Here is a 7,279-nt window from a genome sequence, read left to right on the forward strand (position 1 = left end):
GGGCTGTCTAGAAAGGACACAAAGGCCTGTCTGGACTGAGAACATCTGGCCACTACTGTCTGTCAATATGCCTCAACATTGACTTAAGGGTGCCTGACCAGTTAAGATATTCAAGGTGGACGGAGTAATAGCTCAGTGGTAGAGCACTTGCCCTGCACACGTGAAGTCCTAAATTCAACCTCAGCACAGACTGAGGGGCTGATCTCGGCGGAGGGCTCATTCTCTGCTGGGTGCCTGCTCCCAGTGTCTGGAATGTGCACCTATAATCTTGTTCATTGCTGCTCCCAAACTCTGGAAAGATCCAAATGCCAATCAACACCTGGGCTCTCCAACTGACTTGCCTCGCAGTACACCTGGCCAGGTGTTCCAAAGACTTCTGGGGCTGATAAGAGCCAGCATGTCCCACTTTGGGGAGGATTCCTTGGCCACAAAGCCTGGGGCTGGCCAGTAAGGAGCCCCATCCTTTCCTTTCCCTCCTCTATGGGAATTAAAGTTGAAAGTCCACCCTCCCCCAATTTTTGAGAATAGCAGCTCAGAGAAGGGGCAACATAAAGATCAGTGCCCATTGCTGAGTGGTGGTGGCACACACTGTTCATTAATCCCAGCACTCGGGAGGCAGAGGCAGGCGGATCTCTGAGTTCAAGGCCAGCCTGGTCTACAGAGCGAGTTCCAGGATAGCCAGGGCTACACAGAGAAACCCTGTCATGAAAAACCAAAACCAAAAAATAATAATAATAATAATAAAATAAAAAGATTAGTGCCCACAATAGTCAGTGCTTTCCATATCTCTAGTTATCTTCTGCCAAGTCTGCTCAGGCACTTGAAGAAAGCTAGAAGGACTCAGTGCCATGGGTGTGGCTGGAGTAGGGGCGTGAGGGGCGTGGGGTGTGTGTGGCTATATTCCTTGGTCTACTAAGCCTCCTCCAAGACACCGGCCGGACGCCTGAATGTGGATTTGCGAGCTGGTTGAAGAATTGTACTAGAGAAATAAAATTGAGCAGCCCACCAGGAGTAGAGCTGCTAAATAAAACCGAGACTGAATTCAGGACATGATTACACTAATATATTATTCACTGTTTACCTCTGATTTGCATTACACCAGTATCTAGAGCTTTTATTTGCGGATTCTGGCAACCTCAGTCGGGGGCTAAAGAGAAAAGCCATAGTGGATTGCAAGACTTGTGTCCCATGGCTCTCCAGCAGGGCCACCCTTTGTCATGCAGAAGAGCAGTTGTCGTCCCCACCACTCCTGCCTGGGTCTGACCCAGGTCAGGCTTGAGACTGGAAAGAAGCCCCCAAACCAGGTCTTTGGCCCATTCCAGGAGAGGGGACCCCTGGAATGAAGTCTGGTGCTCTCAACCCAATGCCTTTCCTGGCTCTAGGCCAGTGCTAAGGGCCTAGGGGAGGGCAGTGGCCCCATCATGCTGGGAGTGAGGGCTGAGGTCAGAGAGAAGCCTGGTGGTTCCCCCAGTCCCCTCCCCACTCTCTGGCTCATGGTTTGACTCCAGAGGTTGGGCTGCCAGGTGAGAGCTGGGGCAGCACACCGCAATGGGAACAGGACGTCATCTTAGGACTTCCAGAGTAGAGACCATCTGGAGTAGCATCAGACCCAAGGACCTCTAAGGTCAGGGAAGCGAAAGTCCAGGACAGTCTTTTCAGGAGAGTCCAGGACAGTCTTTCTAGGAGAGCTTGAGGTGTCTGGGGTCCCCTCACTGGGCAGGGACAGACATTTTGTGTTTGCTTGGCAAGTACACCAAGGCCAGGCCAGGTGCCACAGGCAGCCTGGCCGCACATCATGGAGCTCCCTAACCCCTGCCTGGGGCTGTGTGGCCCCGGGGAGGCAGTGCAGAGGGGCATCCAGACCTGCCCTGGGTGGCCTCCCAGTTCTCCCAGAGCACCTCAACTTCCTAGACTTTCTAAGTCAGAGAGGGGATACCAAACATTTCAGGCCATCGGGCCCCTTCTCCGTCCTGCCAGGATGACTTACAGGCTGCCATAGTCACAAGCTGTGGCTCTGCAGACCTTAGACCCTCTTCCAGGGATGTGAGTCTCCTCTGGGAAAAATTACACCAAAAATTAGTCCAGTTAATTAGGATGCCCACAGAATTGCTGGTAAGTCTCTTGGTACACAGTAGGTACTCAAGAAATGTCAACCGTCTTTTGTACTGTTAAGTTACTTGAGTGGTGAACTTCCTAAAATGTAAGTTGACATTTTTCTTTTGAAAATAATTAGAATTCAGCAACATTCAAACCTGTAGAAGGGAATGCAGGAAGAGGCAGGCTCTTCCCTGTCTCCTGCCTGCTCCTTTTACCTCAGTCTTGCTTACAAATATCCTGTAAATGCTTTCTGCATCATGCAGATTCTACTATCATTATTTGCACACTGTGTTTCAAAAGTATAGAATTTTTAGTTTTTAAAAGTCATCTTTACAGATTTGGGGGAGTGTTTAACTGGGATTTCCGTTAGGAGTTCTGTGGGATATGGGTGAGGGTCTGTTCTGCTTTGTTGGGTGAGGTGTTTTATGTTTTGTTTCTGCACAGTGCTGGGATTGGACCTGGGCCTTAGGGGTGCTAAGCATGTGCTCTGGACTGAGCTACAGTCCAGTCCCATTTTATTTGAAGAGATGGGTTTTACTACGTTCCATTGCCTCCATTGCAACTGCTGAATTTAAGTATTCCCCTGCCTCAGCCTCCACAGCGGGTTAAAAATACAGGTGTGGGCCACCAGATCCCAGTCCACATTTTTTATTTTTTCCCAAGCTGTGTTTCTAATTTATATGTATTTTTCAATTTTTGTTGTTTTTATTTATTTACTTGGGGGTGGAGGCACAGAGTATGGTATATATATGTAAATATCAGAGAACGACTTTCAAGAGTTGATTCCTCTCCTCTCACCACGTTGGTCCTGGTTATGAGGCATCTCACTGATTCATAGTTTAATTTTTAAAAGCTTTTGTACATGTATATACTTCATATTGAGCACATTCTTCCTTGTACCCTTTGTACCTTCCCCTTTCTCTCTCTCTTCTATTGGTCCTCCGTAGAACCCTAGATGGTTCTATTTTCACGATATATATATATATATATCTCCACCCCCAAGTTTGGGAGGGGGGCAGGGCAGTATGTTTCTAGACAGGGTTTCTCTGTGTAGCTCTGGCTGTCCTGGAACTTGCTTTGCAAATCAGGATGGCCTCGAACTCATAGAGATCCACCTGCCTCTGCCTCCCAAGTGCTGGGATTAAAGGTGTGCACCACCACTGCCCGGCTGCACCAACTTCTTAAACTGTAGTTTGCAACCCCACATGGGATTGAATGACGTAATGTGGGGCACAGGACTGGGGAAATTTTGGCAACAGTTAAAAAAAAAAAGTGGTGATCGCAGACAAAAGCGCAGCATGTGAGGATAAACAGATAGACTGAAACTGTAGATAACAGAGCCTTCTTTCTCTACGTGGATGTTCGGGGTGGATTCTGCAGGTAATTTATAGAACTATTGGTGTTTCTTAAAAAAAGATCAGAATTAACATCTAGATCTTGACTTTGAGAAAAGAGAAGTCAGAAACAAGTCAGCTAGGAGATCTTATGGTAGTTGAGGATTCCTTACTGACAGTGGGAATGGAAAGTTAACAGGGTTGTTGTCTGACGACCTGTGGGCCAGCTGAGAAAGGGAACAGTAGACTCAACATCGTACAACAACTGAATGCATAACGAATATTCAGGAAGACAACTAGAAATGCATCTGAAGAGGTGAATGGAAGAGAGAAGTGGGGCAGCAACTACAGATTAAAGGTCGGTGGCATCACCAACATCCAGTCATCCAAACCAAAGATTTTTCACCTCCACTTCTGTATCCAATCAACTCTAGTTTTATTACCTACGTGTATTTTAAGTTCATCCTCTCTGTCGCCACTGACCCTCACCTGGCTCAGGCTCCTGGGCTCATGTTGGTACCGTAGAGGAGTTTGTGTCCTCCTCACTCCAAGTCCCGCTCTACCCAACTAATGACTGATCGCTAAAAGACAGATTTGCCCGTGTTTCGGACTACTGACTCTCCTCCAGTAGCAGGGTCTATGAAGTTCCTTGCCTCCTCTTCTTCATGTCTGCAGCTGCAGAGTGAGACACCAGGATGTGGTTTTTGCCTTTAAAAGGCCCTTGCTGTAGCCGGGCAATGGTGGCACACACCTTTAATCCCAGCATTCGGGAGGCAGAGCCAGACGGATCTCTGTGAGTTCGAGGCCAGCCTGGGCTACCAAGTGAGTTCCAGGAGAGGCGCAAAGCTACACAGAGAAACCTTGTCTCGAAAAAACAAAACAACAACAACAACAACAAAAAGGCCCTTGCTGTGTACCACCCCCGAAGCACCCTATGGATCCGTTGGTTGTAAAGAACAAAGCCAGGGACTCCCTTCCACTTCGCTTTTCTAACCAACTCTTACAAAGTCTTTAAAGATCACATTTAATAAACACATCTCATATACAAAAAAAAAAAGTTTCTGGGTGTCCTATGAACAAAAATTAATTTAAAACCAAGTGCATAATGAATCTAAGGTCTTGAATCTGTCTTGCGTTGTCTGCCTCCACTGCAGGCGTGGTTCTGAACAAGGAGCGGGTACACTACCCATGCTGTCTGTCCCATCACGTGGTTCTAACACCTGCTGGAAAGACCTCAGGTCTGGTTCAAGACTGTAGTCTGTTATGAACCCGAAATGTGATGTGTGTAACAGGAACTGAATTCATGTCCTCAGGAACAGCACGAGGCATTCTTAACCACAGAGTCGTTTCTCCAGTCAGACATTCCCAACAGTTTCTGAAATGGCCCTAAAATACTTTTGCCATTTTGTACTACATATTTGTGTGACATTGCATGCTCAGTGCTGATGATTATAAAATCAAAATATCCATCTACTCTGGAGACTGATGATGCTCTCTGTCCTGCAGTATCAAATACCCAGGCGCAGTTTGTTCTGAGGGTGCAACGATTTTACTTTCACTCCACTTTGCTCTTCTTCCTTCACACTATTAAAAAGTCAGGGAGCAGCCTGTCCCCAGACAAGGGACAGGAGTCTGGGACTGGAGAGCCCTCCTCTCCGGAGTCTGCTTGCAACAAGTGTAAACAGCATATGACAGTTCACTCATCTAACACACATTACATGTGTGTAACAACGAATTGTATTAAAATAAGCATCTTAAGCCGGGCTGTAGTGGCACATGCCTTTAATCCTAGCACTCGAGAGGCAGAGCCAGGTGGATCTCTGTGAGTTCGAGGCCAGCCTGGTCTACAGAGCGAGTTCCAGGAAAGGTGCAAAGCTACACAGAGAAACCCTGTCTCGTAAAACCAAAAAAAAAAAAAAAAAAAAAGCAAGCATCTATCTTTATGATTACTATCAGCAAATGTTTGATTTTTTTTAATCCCTATATACCTATTTTATATCCCTATATACCTGGGGTCACATAAAAATGTCTTGGGCCCAAGGGGTCACAGGCAGAAAACGTTTAAGAAGCCCTGCCCTAGCAGAGCAGAGGGGTACTCCTGGCTTCTCAAAGCCCTGGATTCATGCCTACAAGCATTGGGGAGCTTCCCACAGTGCCCAGTGTTGCTGGAGAATTTCTCTCCAGCTCCCGCCACCAAGTCCCGCCAGTTCCAGAGCCCACTTATAAAATAAACACACGAACACTTACATTATATAAACTGCTTGGCCATTAGCTCAGGCCTGTCAATGTCTAGCTCTTACTCTTATATTTAGCCCATTTCTATTAATCTTTACTTTGCCACATGGCTTGTGGCTTACCGGTACTTTACATCTTCCTTATGCGGCTGGCAGTGTCTCTCTGACTCAGCCTTCCACTTCCCAGAATTCTTTTCCTTGTCCCGCCTATACTTCCTGCCTAGCCAATGGCCAATCAGTGATTTATTTACTGACCAATCAGCAACACACTTGACATACAGACCATCCCACAGCACTTCCCCTTTTCTTTTCTTAAAAAGGAAGGTTTTAACTTTAACATAGTAAAATTACATATAACAAAACAATTATCAAGCAAGAATTACAGTTACAATATTAAAGAAGAGATCCTATCTATCTTATATTTGTAAGTTTAAGGTTTTATATCTAACTTATCTTTTATTATCACTAAGGAAAATTGTAAGTATCTAGTCTTTAACCACATCAAAGACCTCAGAAGGATATACTACTACCTGAGAAATGGAGAAGGATATAAGCAACTTTTAGGAGTCTTGTAGGGTAGACAGAGACAGCCTGCAGCCTGGACAGTCATTCAAAGTTCTCTTGTAAAGTTGGGGCATCTGTCTTCAGCCCACAGGCCTAGAGTCTCTTATTCACTTTTCTCTGTGTCCTGTAGAATGTCTGGCAGTTTTCTCTGCAAAGCAGGAACCTGAAGGACCATTTTGTCAAGCAAAGTTCAGTGGTCACCTTTGTATGGGTCCTGCATGTCCAGTTGATCAGGCAGTCCAGGCAAGAACAGTTTCTTGCCCAAATGGCTATTTTTGTCAAGGTGAAGATAAGCTCCGTATGGAGTGTCTTCGATGCCCATCCTCCTCTCTGAAGTAAATCGGTGCTGTCAGGAGCAGACATGTCTCACTGTCCAGAAAGTCTAAATTTTTAAAACATTTTAAATGCCATATTCTGTAGGTCTTTGAAGTGTTTGAAGACTACCTATCTATCTGAAATATAACTATGTATACCTAGAAGACTTAACTAACATGGCTACAAATATGATTATCATAGATGACTAATTATTAATCTATTTTTTAATTATCCATTATAATTTTAAATGAGTTACATAAACATAATACCTCAAACAAGAATAGAAATATATATACAGTATAACAAAATTAAGTTTAAACTTGTATCAATAAACTAAAATCTATAGCAATGTAAAACATTTTAAACAAGTTGTTACTCTTTAAAAGTAGGTTCATTAACCTACCCTTTCATCCTATCATATCTAAACTATCCCCCTTTTTGTTTTAGAAAGAGATTGTATTTATAATCAACCTGATTTAAATAAAAATATTGTTTTTCCTCTGTCCCACACCAGAGGGCTCTTCTGATTTGGGACACAAGAATCTCTTAACCATTTTTTTTTTTTTTTTGAGCAATATGTCTGGGTTTAGAGGGGGAGTGAGCCAATTCCATCTCTAAAGCCAGCTTGGTATATTTGGGAATTTGGGCGTAGCTTCTCTTACTACTTCCTGCTGGAGGGGGGCGCTGTATCTTCTGGAGACAGAAAGAAAATTTTAGGATCATGGAGTAGTCCGT

Source organism: Peromyscus eremicus, chromosome 15 (genome assembly GCF_949786415.1).
Source record: "Peromyscus eremicus chromosome 15, PerEre_H2_v1, whole genome shotgun sequence".
In the NCBI taxonomy this organism is placed as follows: Eukaryota; Metazoa; Chordata; class Mammalia; order Rodentia; family Cricetidae; genus Peromyscus; species Peromyscus eremicus.